The 18875-nt window shown below is 46.9% G+C and overlaps 1 non-coding gene across 1 annotated transcript; it reads right to left on the reverse strand.

The window, feature by feature from the left end:
• Positions 1 to 296: 296 nt before the first annotated feature.
• Positions 297 to 365, reverse strand: TRNAR-UCU (transfer RNA arginine (anticodon UCU)). The gene has a single exon. It is a non-coding gene; the product is annotated as a tRNA-Arg (tRNA).
• Positions 366 to 18875: the final 18510 nt, after the last annotated feature.

Here is an 18875-nt window from a genome sequence, read left to right on the forward strand (position 1 = left end):
CTTATATGTCAGCCAAGCAGGCAGACAGAGCATACACTAGATCATCTGCAATCACAGGCTAAGTGGCAAAGTAATTTTCATATATGCAAATTATTTTGCATCTTATTCATTATGTCTATAAATAGGACCACATGTCCTCAAACAAAACAGGCCCCACGGTTGCGTCGGCCCACCGGGAATCTTCCCTATGAACCCTATGGGCAATCCGCCTCTGAGCGTAGGTGTCTGTAGAATATGTGAAACTGGCTGGCTTGAGGATACCACCCGACATGTAATGCTAAATAGAGTCAGTAAGCCTCCCCGACCGGGAATCGAACCCGGGCCTTGGCAGAGAGTGCCAGATCCTGCCACTGGACCATCAGGGACTTCGGTGTTGGTAGATGAAAGGTTTCTGTAGAGAGAGTAAGTGTAACAGCAGTTTGACCAGGCTGGATACTGGGTAGTTACTGTGAATAGTATGTGACACTCTCTAGTAGATGCAGTAATCCGAAAATGCTGGAGTGACAGAACTGGACAGTGGATTTACCAGGCTTGATACTGGATTGCACTGTAATCCAGGAACTGGGAGCACTCAGATGGATAAGCACCGGAAAACTGAACACCTTAATGGATGGTAGCAGGAATGAGTGAGGCAAGCAGATAGTCCGTGGCAACTGACTGTGTGACCTGAGGAAAGACCTGCGCTGATGGTAAGCAGGTCAGGAGGTCTCTATAGCAGATAATGGCAAAACTGCATCGGCAGGATACACAGGGAATAAACAGCAGGAGCACTGTTAGCTTCATCTAGTAATAACTAGGTTAGACATTGGTGGCCATTCCGAGTTGTTCGCTCGCTAGCAGTTTTCAGCAGCCGTGCAAACGCTAAGCCGCTGCCCTCTGGGAGTGTATTTTAGCTTAGCAGAAGTGCGAACGAAAGGATCGCACAGCGGCTACAAAAAAAAAAATTGTGCAGTTTCAGAGTAACTTCAGACCTACTCAGCGCTTGCGATCACTTCGGACCATTCAGTTCCTGTTTTGACGTCACGAACACGCCCTGCGTTTGCCCAGCCACGCTTGCATTTTTCCTGCCATGCCTGCGCTTTTCCAAACACTCCCTGAAAACTGTCAGTTGACACCCAGAAACGCCCACTTCATGTCAATCACTCTGCGGCCAGCAGTGCGACTGAAAAGCTTCGCTAGACCTTGTGTAAAAATACATCGGCCGTTGTGAAAGTACATCGCGCGTGCGCACTGCGCGGCATACGCATGCGCAGAAGTGCCGTTTTTTTTACTTCATCGCAGCGCAGCGAACATTTTCATCTAGCGATCAACTCGGAATGACCCCCATTGTACAGGCGTCTTCTGTGAGTCAGCTGATGGAATAAATACCCAGGGCTTAGCCAAGATTGGCTGAGCAGCATCAGGTGGTGCAGGACTGCTCAGGCTGACTAACGATTGGCTAGACTAGTCAGGTGATTGAGACAGAAGAACTCTGGATCTGGCTGGCAGTGAACTGCGGCCTAGTAGGCCAAGAAATACTGAGACTTTTATAGTTATCATGGGCACCGGACTTTGACAGCTTGCCACCTGATCGGGTATTAGTGCGGCAGGAGCGGTAAGTGATCCAGCGACATGGGAGGACAGACTGATTAGTGACAGTACCCCCTCCTTTAGGAGTGGCCTCAGGACATCTCTTCGGTTTTCTTGGGTGTTTAACATGAAAATTGGAAATGAGATGAGGTGCAAAAACAACTTTGGCACTCACCCAAGATCTCTCTTCTGGACCGTGGGGGTCATTCCGAGTTGATCGCTCACTAGCAGTTTTTAGCAGCCGTGCAAATGCTATGTCGCCGCCCACTGGGAGTGTATTTTAGCTTAGCAGAAGTGCGAACGGTTGTATTGCAGAGCGCCTGCAAAAAAAAATTGTGTCGTTTCAGAGTAGCTCAAAACCTACTCAGAGTTTGCGATCACTTCAGACTATTCAGTTCCGGATTTGACGTCACACACCTGCCCAGCCACGACTGCGTTTTCCCTGGCACGCCTGCGTTAATCCGAACACTCCCTGAAAACGGTCAGTTGCCCCCCAGAAACGCCCACTTCATGTCAATCACTCTGCGGCAACCAGTGCGACTGAAATGCATAGCTAGACCCTGTGCATAACTGCATTGTTCGTTGTGCCTGTATGTCGCGCGTGCGCATTGCACCGCATACACATGCACAGAACTGACGTTTTTTAGCCTGATCGCTGTGCTGCGAACAAATGCAGCTAGCGATCAACTTGTACAGGTGGGGGTGTGGTCTGCGCTCCCTCCAGTTAGAGTTTGTCTGTGTGGGATGGGTTATACCAGTGCAGCCTAGGTACCTAAGAGGAATTCTTTTCAAGTATTCCTCGATATAGCAATAGCAGACACAAAAAGACAGGGACCTGTGGCGCTACTTGATATCTAAAAATTCAATAACACTAGTGCATAGTATTTTATAACATGTTTATTCTGAGCAGCGTATTAAGACAATAAAAGATCGGTAGTTAATTATAAAAAGGGGAGAGACGACAGTGTCTCTGTATCAGGGTTGTGGCTTGTAATCACCCCACAGCACCTGTCTACAATTGTTAGGACTCGCTATTGACACACTTAGTTGCTCTGCGCTAATTAGTATAGCGTACGAGTTCCAGTAATGATGTCGCTATATGGCAGTGGGGTGGTGGATTTAAGAATTAGAACACATATCACAGGTTCATAAAGCCATATGTAAATCATTTAAAACACGTAAAAATAGGGGCGTGATCTAGCTGCTGAAGGAGGCAGCTGTGTTTTCACAGAGCTCCCGGGACCAGCAGCTAATAAAATATATAACCCAACTCCCAGAACCCTCTTACCTGCCCCAATACCTTTCCTGACCCTCCTGTGGCCCCTGCTAATTCCCCCCGAGGTGCCGCGGAATCGGGGAGCAGTTTTCACTGCTCCTGCGGGTTGCGGCCTACGGGGATTTCCGAAGCCGGGGCCTCAGGTACTTTTTCTGGCCGGGGATAGTTCCGGGACCCATAACTCGGGCCGCGGACTTCCCCCGGAGCTCCGTCCTCTACACCCCCGCTAGCCGCTGACCGCGGCTAGAAGCATCTCCTGGCTGCCGGCGGTTTGCAGCACACTTCCGCCCGGCGGGGACCCGAAGACAGGCCGTGAAGGACGGCGCCGGCGGGCGCCCGGCGGCCATCTTAAAACAGTCAGCAACACCTTCTGAATCTCTCTCCTGCTGGGCTCCCAGAAATAAACGCACCAGTACTGGTGTGATCAGGCAAAGGTAGGGAGAGGGGCACACAGATAAGGTTAGGTCACACAGACCTTTTAGCAATATACTTCTGTCTAAAGTGCCCCCCCCCATTCATCCATTCATCCATTCATCCATTCATCCATCCATCCATCCATCCATCCGCCCATCCATCCATCCATCCCTCCACTCACTCAAATACCTGCACCAGCCGGTTCCCTGTTCAGTGATCTCCACACAGCCTGCCACCCGCTGCCGTCATTTATTTATAACACCGTGAAGCGGTGGTGTGGCAGAATACTTTCTAACACGTAGTGTCCCGCAGAGACACCTCAATCAGACCAAGTCGGATGTCTTGTCACTGTGAATTGACATATGGTGTCCTAGCTATGCGTCTGCCTGCCTGATGCTGCCCTAAGATCACGTGGGGGCTCTTGCACGGTGACGGCCCACATGCTTCATACTGCCGAAGATATGTGAAAGTGTAACTATATACTGCTCTCCTTGAAAATCCGATCTCATGGTGAGAGGGATAAAGAAAAAAAAGGCCAAGACCAAGCCGGACGCGACCCCATCCCCTGCGAACCGACACTCATCAGATCTGCGTCAATTCTTAACTACTCCAAACTCACTTCTCGCTACTTCCTTTACTGTCCCGACCTCTCCACATCTGCACGGACCGGCGGTCGACATGACATCCTCTGAGACTCCGTTGCCCTCACAGGCCCTCTCTCTGTCTGCGGAGATAAGCGAGATATTGTCTCATGTAAAGACACTCCCCACGAAACATGATTTCTCAGCCTTGGAGACTCGCTTGCTTTCCACCATCACTCAGGAAGTGACAGCGCTCCGACAAGAGATGTCCCAAGTTGCGACCCGTGTCGATGTCCTGGAACGCCATGAATCGTCTAATGTGGATTCTCTGACTAAATTTCGGGAGGTGCTATCTCATCAACGGGACGATATCTCATTTCTAAAATCACGTATTGAGGATATGGATAATCGCGGCCGGCGAAATAATATCAGAGTTAGGGGCTTACCGGAGAGTGTTCAACAGGCTGACTTGACAGCGGCCTTAACCACGATATTTGGAGAAATTATCGACCTGGATCCAAACAAAGACATTATATTTGATAGAGCTCACAGAGCTCTCCGTCCCCGAGGATTGCCATCGGACAGACCGCGGGACGTGATTTGTAGGCTCCATTACTATGTCCAAAAAGAGGAAATAATGAGGTCGGCCCGTCAGCTGGACAGCATTGTCTTTCAAGGGGACAAGATTCAGATATTTCCTGACCTTGCCTGGTCGACCCTACAACAACGTCGAGCCTTGAAGCCTCTTACAGACTCTCTCAGGAAACTCGAGCTGAAATATAGATGGGGCTTTCCTTTCTCCCTCCAGGTTTCTCATGGTGGCAAAGTCGCGAGTCTCTTTAGACCTTCGGACTTACAGGCCTTCTTCACGACCTTGGGAATCCCTCCGGTACCGCTACCAGATTGGGACGCCTTTCACCATCTACCAGACCTACCGGTTGTGCTCCCTCCAGACGACGCATGGCAGCAAGTACGTTCCCCACGGACGCGGGGAACCACTCCGGGTTCACATTCTTCAAAGCCTCCCTGAATGAGATGTCTCATCCCGAGCGGACGTGAATTCTCTTGCTACCCATGTTATGCACTGAGTTCTTTCTCTTAAATAGCGCTCTGTGTTGCTCACACGTGAGATCGGTTCCTGTAACTTTGTGACAGTTTATAGTTATTATGGTTTCTTCGATAAGAGATGAGGCATCATCGACATGTTATTCTGGAATTTATATTTTATTTCTTATTTTTTCATGCTGTATATATTATGTTGATGGCGATGCTCAGATACACAATTGATCAGCCTGTATGAAACCGGGTTTGATAGCTTAGAGTTTATATACACACTTTTATATAAGCTTTCATATTTTTATTTTATGTTTCACTTGTGCCTTTGTGCACATTTCGGTAACACCATATATTTGTTTAGAGTTTATTTTGTGGATGGTCGCTGTCCTGGGCCCCCCGTAGGACCCCCACTATGCTGCATCCCCTGTTTATTTGGACTGGGAGTCGGCAGGATTCCGCTCCAGTCCTTTTTGCAGCAGTCCTTTTTGTAGTATTATCATCTCTGTCTAATGTCAAAGTACTTTACGGCGTGGATTCCCACGCTGCATCTTTTTTTCTTCTTTTCTATACTTTCTCTTTTTTTCTATTTCCTTCCTTTGCTACTTTTCCTTCCCCTCCCTCAGTGTCTGACGTAGGGAAGACTATTGCGAAGCATTTAGGCCCGCCTGACAATGGGGGTGAATGACCTACATGTAACTACCCTTAACGTCAAAGGGTTAAATGTTCCTGAGAAAAGGTCTAAACTTCTTAAATGGCTTAGAGATGAAAAAGTTGATGTTGCTTTTATTCAGGAAACACATTTCAAGATGGGACACGTGCCGTCCCTAAAATGTCACTATTATCCTCATGTTTTCCTGTCTAATAATTCTGCTGGTAAGACATTAGGCGTGGCTATATTACTGGCTCGCCACCTGCCTGTCCTTAATGTTGCTTCCCATAGAATAGCTGAGGGTAGGGGGTTGCTGGTGAAATGCGATATACATGGTCAACGGTTTTCTTTCTTGAATATATACGCTCCCAACGCTAAACAACCTTCCTTTATATCCTCAGTTCTAGATAATGCGGAACCTCTCCTGGAGGGGGTGGTGGTGATGGGAGGTGACCTAAATTGGACCCTAGACCCCAGCCAGGACAATTCTAAAAAGATCTCTTGCAGGCCGGAGAAGGAGCATAGGAGAATGAGGCGCGCCCTGCTTGACCACCAGCTGATTGACACATGGAGACTGACACATTCTTCGGAGATAGATTACTCCTTTTTCTCACACCCACATCAGACATATTCCAGAATTGATTACTTGTTTCTGAGCCACCGGCACCTACACCTCCTTTCTGATGCCTCTATAGGACAGATTGTGTGGTCAGATCATGCCCCAGTTAACCTCACATTACGCTTGCCCCCCAGTGCACATCGCCAATGGTCCTGGCGTTTTAACGACACTTTTTTGCAGGACGCAGACTGTCGGTCTCGAATCGACAACGCTTTAGATTCTTATATCTGTACCAATGACTTGGATGATATTTCTAAAGTCTCAGTCTGGGAAGCTCACAAATGTGTCATTAGGGGGGTTTGTGTCCAGTTAGGATCCTTCTGCAAAAAGCAGAGGGAGAAACTTCGGGGTGATTTATTGTCTAAAATACAATCTCTCGAGCTTCTCCACAAGAAATCCCAAATCCCACAACATTATGCTGATCTCGAAGCCGCTAGGGCTGATCTGAATAAGCTACTCTCTGATAGAGTAAGGTTTTCTTATCGGAAGTGCCGTAGCAGATACTATCAATGGGGCAACAAACCTGGGAAACTACTGGCCAAAGCCCTTAGAGAACAACGCGCTAATACTTTTATTCACACAATTAAAAATAGTCACGGTCAGCCCCAACATGAGACACCCCACATCGCTAAGGCCTTTAGGGCATATTATTCCACTCTGTATAACCTTTCTGGTCCGACCGGAAGACCTGACAAGTTGTCCCATCAAACAGCCATAGCTGACTATTTACGGGCCCTAGACTACCCCACGCTATCCATAAAAGAAGTGGAAGATCTAGATGCCCCTTTTTCCACTGAGGAGGTTCAGAAAGTTATTGAATCTTCTCCCAACGGCAAGAGTCCCGGCCCTGATGGATATACCATTGCTTATTATAAAGCTTTTAAAGAGAAATTAGTCCCTTTACTCACTAGAGCCTTTAATACTATATCAGAACAATCGCCTTTCTCCCCACAATCTCTAGAAGCCCATATTGCAGTTTTACCCAAAGAGGGTAAAGACCCCAGTCTTTGCTCCAGTTATCGGCCAATTTCACTATTAAATATAGACATAAAACTTTTTGCCAAGCTGATTGCAAACCGCCTTAAATTATTATTACCTGGTCTGATACATGGAGATCAAGCTGGATTTGTTTTGGGCCGAGAGGCTAGAGATAACACCTCTAAAGTACTCCGCATGATTCACTATGCCGGCCAGCTTTCATCCCCATCAATCATACTGTCGACCGATGCCGAAAAAGCATTTGACAGAGTTGACTGGGACTTTCTGGTTGGTATACTGAAGCATCTTGGGCTTGGTAGCGCCTGTCTTCACAGAATCCTATCTCTTCATACTTCCCCATCCGTCAAAATTAGGATTAATGGCTCCCTTTCCGATTCCTTTCCTATTTCCAATGGCACACGACAGGGCTGCCCACTATCCCCATTGCTCTTTGTCCTTTGCATGGAAACATTAGCTCGAAGCATTAGGGCTAACCCGAATATCTCGGGTTTGCTGGTAAAAGGGACTGAATACAAACTGGCTTTATATGCCGACGACCTACTCGCTATAATCACAAAACCGGTCACTTCTTTGCCAAACTTGATGGTAGAATTTGAGAAGTTTGGAGCCCTCTCCAACTTCAAAATAAATTATTCCAAATCTATTGCCATGAATTTAACTACTCCTCCTGATATAGTAGAGGGACTGAAACATGCCTTCCCCTTTACCTGGCACGATCACAAATTAAAATATTTGGGGGTGTTACTGACCAACGATTTATCTAAATTATTCTCCCTAAATTTTAACCCCTTATTGGCTAGGCTTCGCCTAGACTTCCAGAAATGGAAGAAACTAAGACTATCTTGGTTTGGCAGGATTAATGTTGTCAAAATGAACGCCCTCCCTAGGATACTATTCTTTCTCCAGACCCTCCCGATACACATCCCCCTACTTTGGCTCAGAGACGTCCAGAATCTTATCCGCGCGTTTGTTTGGGGTCGTAAGACACCCAGGTTTAAACACGACATCTTATTTAGGAGAAAACATCAAGGGGGGCAACAACTCCCACATATTTCTAACTACTACCATGCAGTACATTTGAATAGGATTCTGGAATGGACGCGTGCTAAAGACCGCAAACAGTGGGTCCTGCTAGAGGAGGGCTGTCTTCCACATTATATTGAAATAGCACCTTGGCTTCCTACCCTTCCGAAGGTTACACACCCCACGGTCTCCCCCACGCTTAAACTATGGGCCACGCTGAGATCTCAGAGCCATATATCTTCCAAATGGTCCCCCCTAACCTCCTTTCTCCATAACTCCGAATTTACTCCAGGTCTTCACGAGACAGCTTTTGCTCCATGGGCGGCAGCCGGGATTTTTAGAGTCGGTCAGCTGGTGAGCTCGGGTAGGGTGCGCTCTTTTTCAGATGTTCAGTCTTCTTGGAACCTACATAGCACTGAGTTTTGGAGGTTCCGGCAGGTTCACCATTTCATATCATCTTCTAAGAACCTCTCTGACATAACTAGGGATCTCACTGGGTTTGAAAGACTATGCACTTCTCCTAGTTCTCCCACACATACTATCTCACAAATCTATGCACTTATCATGGAAAACTTTTTCCCGCAACCTCCTACCTTCATGGCTTCCTGGGAGAGAGAACTGGTAGGGTTCCCCACGCAGATCAATTGGGATTCCGTATTCAACAACGCCCAGGCGAGTTCTCTATGCTTATCGACATTAGAGACCCTCTATAAACTTATATATAGGTGGTATAGGACTCCTATTGTTCTCAATAAAATGTTTCCCTCTCTCTCGAATCAGTGTTGGAGATGCAAGAATGCCCCAGGGAGTTTTATACACATTTGGTGGGACTGCCCTCTTATAACTCCATTTTGGGCAGAGGTATTTAAGTGTTCCGAACTGATAGTGGGAGATGAGATCCCGAAAGATCCCGGTTTTTGGCTCCTCAATCACACCTCCGCAAAAACACACTCCTACAAACACTCCCTGTTGAGACACCTTAGCAATGCAGCAAAAGCGGTTGTTCCAATACTATGGAGATCCATCTTACCACCCTCGATTAAATTATGGTTCACAAAGATTGATTACTTTTTAGATATGGAAGATCTTGTCTCCTTTTCATCTGGGAAAACCGTCAACTTTACAGCTATCTGGTTTCCCTGGTACGATTTTAAGGACACACCTTTGTATCGGTCCTACATGGTGACATGACCCCCCTTTTACTCTTATTCATATTCATACTTATATTCACATTCATATTCCGATTAGGATATCTTTATAATATGTCTCAGACTCCCATTTGGTGGAGACCCCCCCCCTTCCCCCAAACAACCCGTCCTTACTGAACAGACACTCACACCTGACTCTACCTATTCTACATTTCCCCCTCCTTTCTTTTCTTCTTTCTTTTTCTCCTCTTTCCTAATTTCCTATGCTGTTTTGTTAAAATGTTTCTCTTTTATAAATTTATAAATGTTGATGTTGTAAGCGATGCAGACAAATTATTTTTATATTTTGGACGCTCTATGTGTAGGGTGCTGATATGTGATGTCTTTGTCCTCACTTTTTCCGGAAAAGTATTGCTGTAATGTATTGTCTGCTGCTGGAATTAATAAAAACAATTTACACAAAAAAAAAAACACGTAAAAATGTAGCAGTCACTTGACAATATATAATTGATATAGGTATATGTATAAGCAAAAGTCACTTAATAAAAATCTCCCATTGGGGGAGGGGGCCCTGTGTGCAGAGTCCAATGAGAGAGCGCGCTCTGTCTCCTTTTTGCGGCAAAGGCTTTTTTCCTCTGTTGGTCCGGATATTGTTAAAATAAGTCTCTTTAGGTGCGGTATTTAAGAGTCTTTCTCTTACGTGTCTTCGTCCCGCTCGGGACTCCTGATGTTTCTCCTTGAGCGGCGTGTCAGAGCTTCTCCCCGGGATCGCGATGTTGCTGCAGGCGCCTGCAGTGCTTTTTCCTCGGTCCCCTCTGTGCTAACGGCCAGCGTTTTCCAGGGGATCGGGATCTCCGGGTTGGGGGCGGATGTGAGGGGGTGTGCAACGCGTTTCACTCGGCTTCAGTATGCCGGGCTTCGTCAGGGACTTTGGGATGCATTGAGTGTCAGTCACTACTTAAAGGGGCCGATTCTCGTCTATTGGTTTGTCCGGCTGTCCGGCAATTGCAGTGTTTCCTTTTTTGTCCGTGATTCCTTATGTCCAGATAGTGTTACTTATCATACAAGAAATGAGGCATTTTAATAAACAAATGTATAACTATATCAATACATAAATGAAATAAATAAAAAATGAAAGAATAGCAACATTAATATGTGTACAGGTTGAGTATCCCATATCCAAATATTCCGAAATACGGAATATTCTGAAATACGGAAGTTTTTGAGTGAGACTGAGATAGTGAAACCTTTGTTTTTTGATGGCTCAATGTACACAAACTTTGTTTAATACACAAAGTTATCAAAAATATTGTATTAAATGACCTCCCGGCTGTGTGTATAAGGTGTATATGAAAAATAAATGAATTGTGTGAATGTAGACACACTTTGTTTAATGCATAAAGTTATATAGTATGTTGCTAAACTCTTGTATGGTAGTTTGATACATTTCCTAGGGTATAGTATGTTGCTAAACTCTTGTATGGCAGTTTGATACATTTCCTAGGGTGCTGCTTACACATTGCATCTAATCTGGGCATGATAACTGTGCATAGATGGACATAATATGATTTGAACAGTATATTTTCTCTGACGTCCTAGTGGATGCTGGGAACTCCGTAAGGACCATGGGGAATAGCGGCTCCGCAGGAGACTGGGCACAAAAAGTAAAAGCTTTAGACTAGCTGGTGTGCACTGGCTCCTCTCCCTATGACCCTCCTCCAAGCCTCAGTTAGATTTTTGTGCCCGAACGAGAAGGGTGCAAGCTAGGTGGCTCTCCTGAGCTGCTTAGAAGTAAAAGTTTAAATAGGTTTTTTATTTTCAGTGAGTCCTGCTGGCAACAGGCTCAGTGCATCGTGGGACTAAGGGGAGAAGAAGCGAACTCACCTGACTGCAGAGTGGATTGGGCTTCTTGGCTACTGGACATTAGCTCCAGAGGGACGATCACAGGTTCAGCCTGGATGGGTCCCGGAGCCGCGCCGCCGGCCCCCTTACAGAGCCAGAAGAACGAAGAGGTCCGGAGAAAGCGGCGGCAGAAGACGTTCCTGTCTTCAAATAAGGTAGCGCACAGCACTGCAGCTGTGCGCCATTGCTCTCAGCACACTTCACACTCCGGTCACTGAGGGTGCAGGGCGCTGGGGGGGAGCGCCCTGAGACGCAATAAAAACGATATAAAAACCTTATATGGCTAAAAAAAATGCATCACATATAGCTCCTGGGCTATATGGATGCATTTATCCCCTGCCAGTTTCCTGAAAAAAAGCGGGAGAAAAGGCCGCCGTGAAGGGGGCGGAGCCTTTCTCCTCAGCACACAAGCGCCATTTTCTTTCACAGCTCCGCTGGAAGGACGGCTCCCTGACTCTCCCCTGCAGTCCTGCACTACAGAAACAGGGTAAAACAGAGAGGGGGGCACTATTGGCAGCTAATATATAAATACAGCAGCTATAACAGGGAGTAACACTTATATAAGGTTATCCCTGTATATATATAGCGCTCTGGTGTGTGCTGGCAAACTCTCCCTCTGTCTCCCCAAAGGGCTAGTGGGGTCCTGTCCTCTATCAGAGCATTCCCTGTGTGTGTGCTGGGTGTCGGTACGATTGTGTCGACATGTATGAGGAGGAAAATGATGTGGAAGCAGAGCAATTGCCTGTGTTAGTGATGTCACCCCCTAGGGAGTCGACACCTGACTGGATGGTAGTAATTAAAGAATTACGTGACAATGTCAGCACTTTGCAAAAAACTGTTGACGACATGAGACAGCCGACAAATCAATTAGTGCCTGTTCAGGCGTCTCAGACACCGTCAGGGGCGCTAAAACGCCCGTTACCTCAGATGGTCGACACAGACCCTGACACGGATACTGAATCCAGTGTCGACGGTGACGAGACAAACGTAATGTCCAGTAGGGCCACACGTTACATGATCACGGCAATGAAGGAGGCATTGAACATTTCTGACACTACAAGTACCATAAAAAAGGGTATTATGTGGGGTGTGAAAAAACTACCAGTGGTTTTTCCTGAGTCAGATGAATTAATAAGGCGCTCACACGCTTATCAAAACAAGTGGCGTTACCGTCTCCTGATACGGCCGCTCTCAAGGAACCAGCTGATAGAAGGCTGGAAAATATCTTAAAAGGTATATACACACATACCGGTGTTATACTGCGACCAGCGATCGCCTCAGCCTGGATGTGCAGCGCTGGAGTGGCTTGGTCGGATTCCCTGACTGAAAATATTGATACCCTGGATAGGGACAGTATATTATTAACTATAGAGCATTTAAAGGATGCATTACTATATATGCGAGATGCACAGAGGGATATTTGCACCCTGGCATCTAGAGTAAGTGCGATGTCCATTTCTGCCAGAAGAACGTTATGGACGCGACAGTGGTCAGGTGATGCGGATTCCAAACGACATATGGAAGTATTGCCGTATAAAGGGGAGGAGTTATTTGGGGTCGGTCTATCGGACCTTGTGGCCACAGCAACGGCTGGAAAATCCACCTTTTTACCCCAGGTCACCTCTCAGCAGAAAAAGACACCGTCTTTTCAAACCCAGTCCTTTCGTCCCTATAAGGGCAAGAGGGAAAAAGGCCGCTCGTTCCTGCCCCGGGGCAGAGGAAGGGGAAAAAGACTGCACCATGCAGCCTCTTCCCAGGAGCAGAAGCCCTCCCCCGCTTCTGCCAAGTCCTCAGCATGACGCTGGGGCTCTGCAAGCAGACTCGGGCACGGTGGGGGGCCGTCTCAAGAATTTCAGCGCGCAGTGGGCTCACTCGCAAGTGGACCCCTGGATCCTGCAGGTAGTATCACAGGGGTACAAATTGTAATTCGAGACGTCTCCCCCTCGCCGGTTCCTGAAGTCTGCTCTACCAACGTCTCCCTCCGACAGGGAGGCAGTATTGGAAGCTATTCACAAGCTGTATTCCCAGCAGGTGATAATCAAGGTTCCCCTCCTACAACAGGGAAAGGGGTATTATTCCACGCTGTTTGTGGTACCGAAGCCGGACGGCTCGGTGAGACCAATTTTAAATCTAAAATCTTTGAACACTTACATAAAAAGGTTCAAATTCAAGATGGAGTCACTCAGAGCAGTGATAGCGAACCTGGAAGAAGGGGACTATATGGTATCTCTAGACATCAAGGATGCTTATCTCCATGTCCCAATCTACCCTTCTCACCAAGGGTACCTCAGGTTTGTGATACAAAACTGTCATTATCAGTTTCAGACGCTGCCGTTTGGATTGTCCACGGCACCACGGGTCTTTACCAAAGTAATGGCCGAAATGATGATTCTTCTTCGAAGAAAAGGCGTATTAATTATCCCTTACTTGGACGATCTCCTGATAAGGGCAAGGTCCAGGGAACAGTTAGAGGTCGGAGTAGCACTATCTCAGGTAGTGCTACGTCAGCACGGGTGGATTCTAAATATCCCAAAATCACAGCTGATTCCAACAACACGTCTACTGTTCCTAGGGATGATTCTGGACACAGTCCAGAAAAAGGTGTTTCTCCCGGAGGAGAAGGCCAGGGAGTTATCCGAGCTAGTCAGGAACCTCCTAAAACCAGGACAAGTGTCAGTGCATCAGTGCACGAGAGTCCTGGGAAAAATGGTGGCTTCTTACGAAGCGATTCCATTCGGAAGATTCCATGCAAGAACTTTTCAGTGGGATCTGCTGGACAAATGGTCCGGATCGCATCTTCAGATGCATCAGCGGATAACCCTATCTCCAAGGACAAGGGTATCTCTCCTGTAGTGGTTACAGAAGGCTCATCTTCTAGAGGGCCGCAGATTCGGCATTCAGGATTGGATGCTGGTAACCACGGATGCCAGCCTGAGAGGCTGGGGAGCAGTCACACAGGGAAGAAATTTCCAGGGCTTGTGGTCAAGCATGGAAACGTCTCTTCACATAAATATCCTAGAGCTAAGGGCCATTTACAATGCCCTAAGTCAAGCAAGGCCTCTGCTTCAGGGTCAACCGGTATTGATCCAGTCGGACAACATCACGGCTGTCGCCCACGTAAACAGACAGGGCGGCACAAGAAGCAGGAGGGCAATGGCAGAAGCTGCAAGGATTCTCCGCTGGGCGGAAAATCATGTGATAGCACTGTCAGCAGTGTTCATTCCGGGAGTGGACAACTGGGAAGCAGACTTCCTCAGCAGACACGACCTCCACCCGGGGGAGTGGGGACTTCATCCAGAAGTCTTCCAAGTGATTGTAAACCGTTGGGAAAAACCAAAGGTGGACATGATGGCGTCCCGTCTCAACAAGAAACTGGACAGATATTGCGCCAGGTCAAGGGACCCTCAGGCAATAGCGGTGGACGCTCTGGTAACTCCGTGGGTGTTCCAGTCGGTATATGTGTTCCCTCCTCTTCCTCTCATACCAAAAGTACTGAGAATCATAAGAAGGAGAGGAGTAAGAACGATACTCGTGGCTCCGGATTGGCCAAGAAGAACTTGGTACCCGGAGCTGCAAGAGATGCTCACGGAGGACCCGTGGCCTCTACCTCTAAGGAAGGACCTGCTCCAGCAGGGACCTTGTCTGTTCCAAGACTTACCGCGGCTGCGTTTGACGGCATGGCGGTTGAACGCCGGATCCTGAAGGAAAAAGGCATTCCAGATGAAGTCATCCCTACCCTGATCAAGGCCAGGAAGGATGTAACTGCAAAACATTATCATCGCATTTGGCGAAAATATGTTGCGTGGTGTGAGGCCAAGAAGGCCCCTACGGAGGAATTTCAACTGGGTCGTTTCCTACATTTCCTGCAAGCAGGATTGTCTATGGGCCTAAAATTAGGATCCATTAAGGTTCAAATTTCGGCCCTGTCGATCTTCTTCCAGAAAGAACTGGCTTCAGTGCCTGAAGTTCAGACGTTTGTCAAAGGGGTACTGCATATACAGCCTCCTTTTGTGCCTCCAGTGGCACCTTGGGATCTCAATGTAGTTTTAGGGTTCCTAAAATCACATTGGTTTGAACCACTTGCCACAGTGGATTTGAAATATCTCACATGGAAAGTGGTAATGCTGTTGGCCCTGGCTTCAGCCAGGCGCGTATCAGAATTGGCGGCTTTATCCTATAAAAGCCCTTACCTGATATTTCATTCGGATAGGGCGGAATTGAGGACTCGTCCTCAATTTCTCCCTAAGGTGGTTTCAGCGTTTCACATGAATCAACCTATTGTGGTACCTGTGGCTACTAGGGACTTGGAGGACTCCAAGTTGCTGGACGTAGTCAGGGCCCTGAAAATATATGTTTCCAGGACGGCTGGAGTCAGAAAATCTGACTCGCTGTTTATACTGTATGCACCCAACAAGCTGGGTGCTCCTGCTTCTAAGCAGACGATTGCTCGTTGGATTTGTAGTACACTTCAACTTGCACATTCTGTGGCAGGCCTGCCACAGCCAAAATCTGTAAAAGCCCATTCCACAAGGAAGGTGGGCTCATCTTGGGCGGCTGCCCGAGGGGTCTCGGCTTTACAACTTTGCCGAGCAGCTACTTGGTCAGGGGCAAACACGTTTGCTAAATTCTACAAATTTGATACCCTGGCTGAGGAGGACCTGGAGTTCTCTCATTCGGTGCTGCAGAGTCATCCGCACTCTCCCGCCCGTTTGGGAGCTTTGGTATAATCCCCATGGTCCTTACGGAGTTCCCAGCATCCACTAGGACGTCAGAGAAAATAAGAATTTACTTACCGATAATTCTATTTCTCATAGTCCGTAGTGGATGCTGGGCGCCCATCCCAAGTGCGGATTGTCTGCAATACTTGTATATAGTTATTGTTACAAACAAATCGGGTTGTTTATTGTTGGTAGCTATCTTTTCAGAGGCTCCTACGGTTATCATACTGTTAACTGGGTTCAGATCACGAGTTGTACGGTGTGATTGGTGTGGCTGGTATGAGTCTTACCCGGGATTCAAGATCCTTCCTTATTATGTACGCTCGTCCGGGCACAGTATCTTAACTGAGGCTTGGAGGAGGGTCATAGGGGGAGGAGCCAGTGCACACCAGCTAGTCTAAAGCTTTTACTTTTTGTGCCCAGTCTCCTGCGGAGCCGCTATTCCCCATGGTCCTTACGGAGTTCCCAGCATTCACTACGGACTATGAGAAATAGAATTATCGGTAAGTAAATTCTTATTTTAAATGGGGTTATTATGCTGTGTATATCAGACAATGTGTCTGATGAGGAGTTTTAGTCAGAATGGCCAGAGTTTAAAAGAAAGAGGGTTCTCTTTATGATGATTGGTGCCCATAAATTGCGTTCCTTAAAGGGAGTGCCAATCTACCTATTGTGCGCTTGTTAGGTATAATCGGTATACCAATTGGTTATGGGTTAGGGGGGAGTTGTAATATTTCTTCACTTTCAGATATTCTTCTTTCTTAGTATCTGTGATGTTTCCTTGCTGACTTTTTTCTGCGTAGTCCTGTGGTTGGCCGCCATTTCACGGTGCGGGTCCCTTTGTACCATTTGTGCCACATCTCACAGCTGGGTGTTTCTTCACGTTGTTACTACTGTACCTAGGGTTCAGAGACGGTCACCCGTTTCTTACTGGCTAGGCCCACTCCATTTAACGTCCAAGTTCAAAATGGGATTGGGTGGTCCGTGAGTGGTATGACAGTATCGGTCGCCTCTCAGACATTCTTGTCGCTGTGGTGTGGTTTAGGGCAGGGCATCCAGCATCGAAGGTCAGTCTTTCAGGAAACTTCCTAACTCGAAGTCAATGTTAAGTCCTTTTGGAGCTAAGGTCTGCATGTTATATATCCATTTTGTTTCTTCTCTGGACATGTTTCTAATGTAGTCTCCTCCTCTCCAAGGGATTTCAACTTTCTTTATTGCTATAAAGTTAAGGAGTGTTTCATCATGGTTGTGAACCCTTCGGAAGTGGTCTGGGACACTGTGATTTTCCATTCCTTTTTCAATATTCCTAAGATGTTTTCCTATTCTTGTTTTTAGGCTTCTTGCCGTTCTTCCTATGTACTGTAAGTTGCAAGGGCACGTTAATAGGTATATTACTCCTTTCGTGTCGCAAGTGTTTTTTTCTTTTATTCTGAGTGTTCTCTGGTTTGTATTTAACGTGAAAGACGTCATTGGTTTTGTGCTTCTTACCTTAGCTCCAAAAGGACTTAACATTGACTTCGAGTTAGGAAGTTTCCTGAAAGACTGACCTCCGATGCTGGATGCCCTGCCCTAAACCACACCACAGCGACAAGAATGTCTGAGAGGCGACCGATACTGTCATACCACTCACGGACCACCCAATCCCATTTCGAACTTGGAAGTTAAATGGAGTGGGCCTAGCCAGTAAGAAACGGGTGACCGTCTCTGAACCCTAGGTACAGTAGTAACAACGTGAAGAAACACCCAGCTGTGAGATGTGGCACAAATGGTACAAAGGGACCCGCACCGTGAAATGGCGGCCAACCACAGGACTACGCAGAAAAAAGTCAGCAAGGAAACATCACAGATACTAAGAAAGTAGAATATCTGAAAGTGAAGAAATATTACAACTCCCCCCTAACCCATAACCAATTGGTATACCGATTATACCTAACAAGCGCACAATAGGTAGATTGGCACTCCCGTTAAGGAATGCAATTTATGGGCACCAATCATCATAAAGAGAACCCTCTTTCTTTTAAACTCTGGCCCATTCTGACTAAAACTCCTCATCAGACACATTGTCTGATATACACAGCGTAATAACCCCATTTAAAATATACTGTTCAAATCATATTATGTCCATCTATGCACAGTTATCATGCCCAGATTAGATGCAATGTGTAAGCAGCACCCTAGGAAATGTATCAAACTGCCATACAAGAGTTTAGCAACATACTATATACACATATTAATGTTGCTATTCTTTCACAAATAAACCCATGAACGGAAGTAAAAAGAAAATGTTTCGATCCACACACTAAATCATTTTTTATTTATTTCATTTATGTATTGATATAGTTATACATTTGTTTATTAAAATGCCTCATTTCTTATATGATAAGTAACACTATCTGGACATAAGGAATCACGGACAAAAAAGGAAACACTGCAATTGACGGACAGCCGGACAAACCAATAGACGAGAACCGGCCCCTTTAAGTAGTGACTGACACTCAATGCATCCCAAAGTCCCTGACGAAGCCCGGCATTCTGAAGCCGAGTGAAACGCGTTGGACACCCCCCCTCATATCCTCCCCCAACCTGGAGATCCCGATCCCCTGAAAACGCTGGCCGTTAGCACAGAGAGGACCGAGGAAAAAGCACTGCAGGCGCCTGCAGCAACATCGCGATCCCGGGGAGAAGCTCTGACACGCCGCTCAAGGAGAAACATCAGGAGTCCCGAGCGGGACGAAGACACGTAAGTGAAAGACACTTACATTAAATACCGGACCTAAAGAGACTTATTTTAACAATATCCGGACCCACAGAGGAATAAAGCCTTTGCCGCAAAAAGGAGAGAGAGCGCTCTCTCTCATTGGACTCTGCACACAGGGCCCCCTCCCCCAATGGGAGATTTTTATTAAGTGACTTTTGCTTAT

Source organism: Pseudophryne corroboree, chromosome 1, assembly GCF_028390025.1.
Source record: "Pseudophryne corroboree isolate aPseCor3 chromosome 1, aPseCor3.hap2, whole genome shotgun sequence".
NCBI lineage: Eukaryota > Metazoa > Chordata > Amphibia > Anura > Myobatrachidae > Pseudophryne > Pseudophryne corroboree.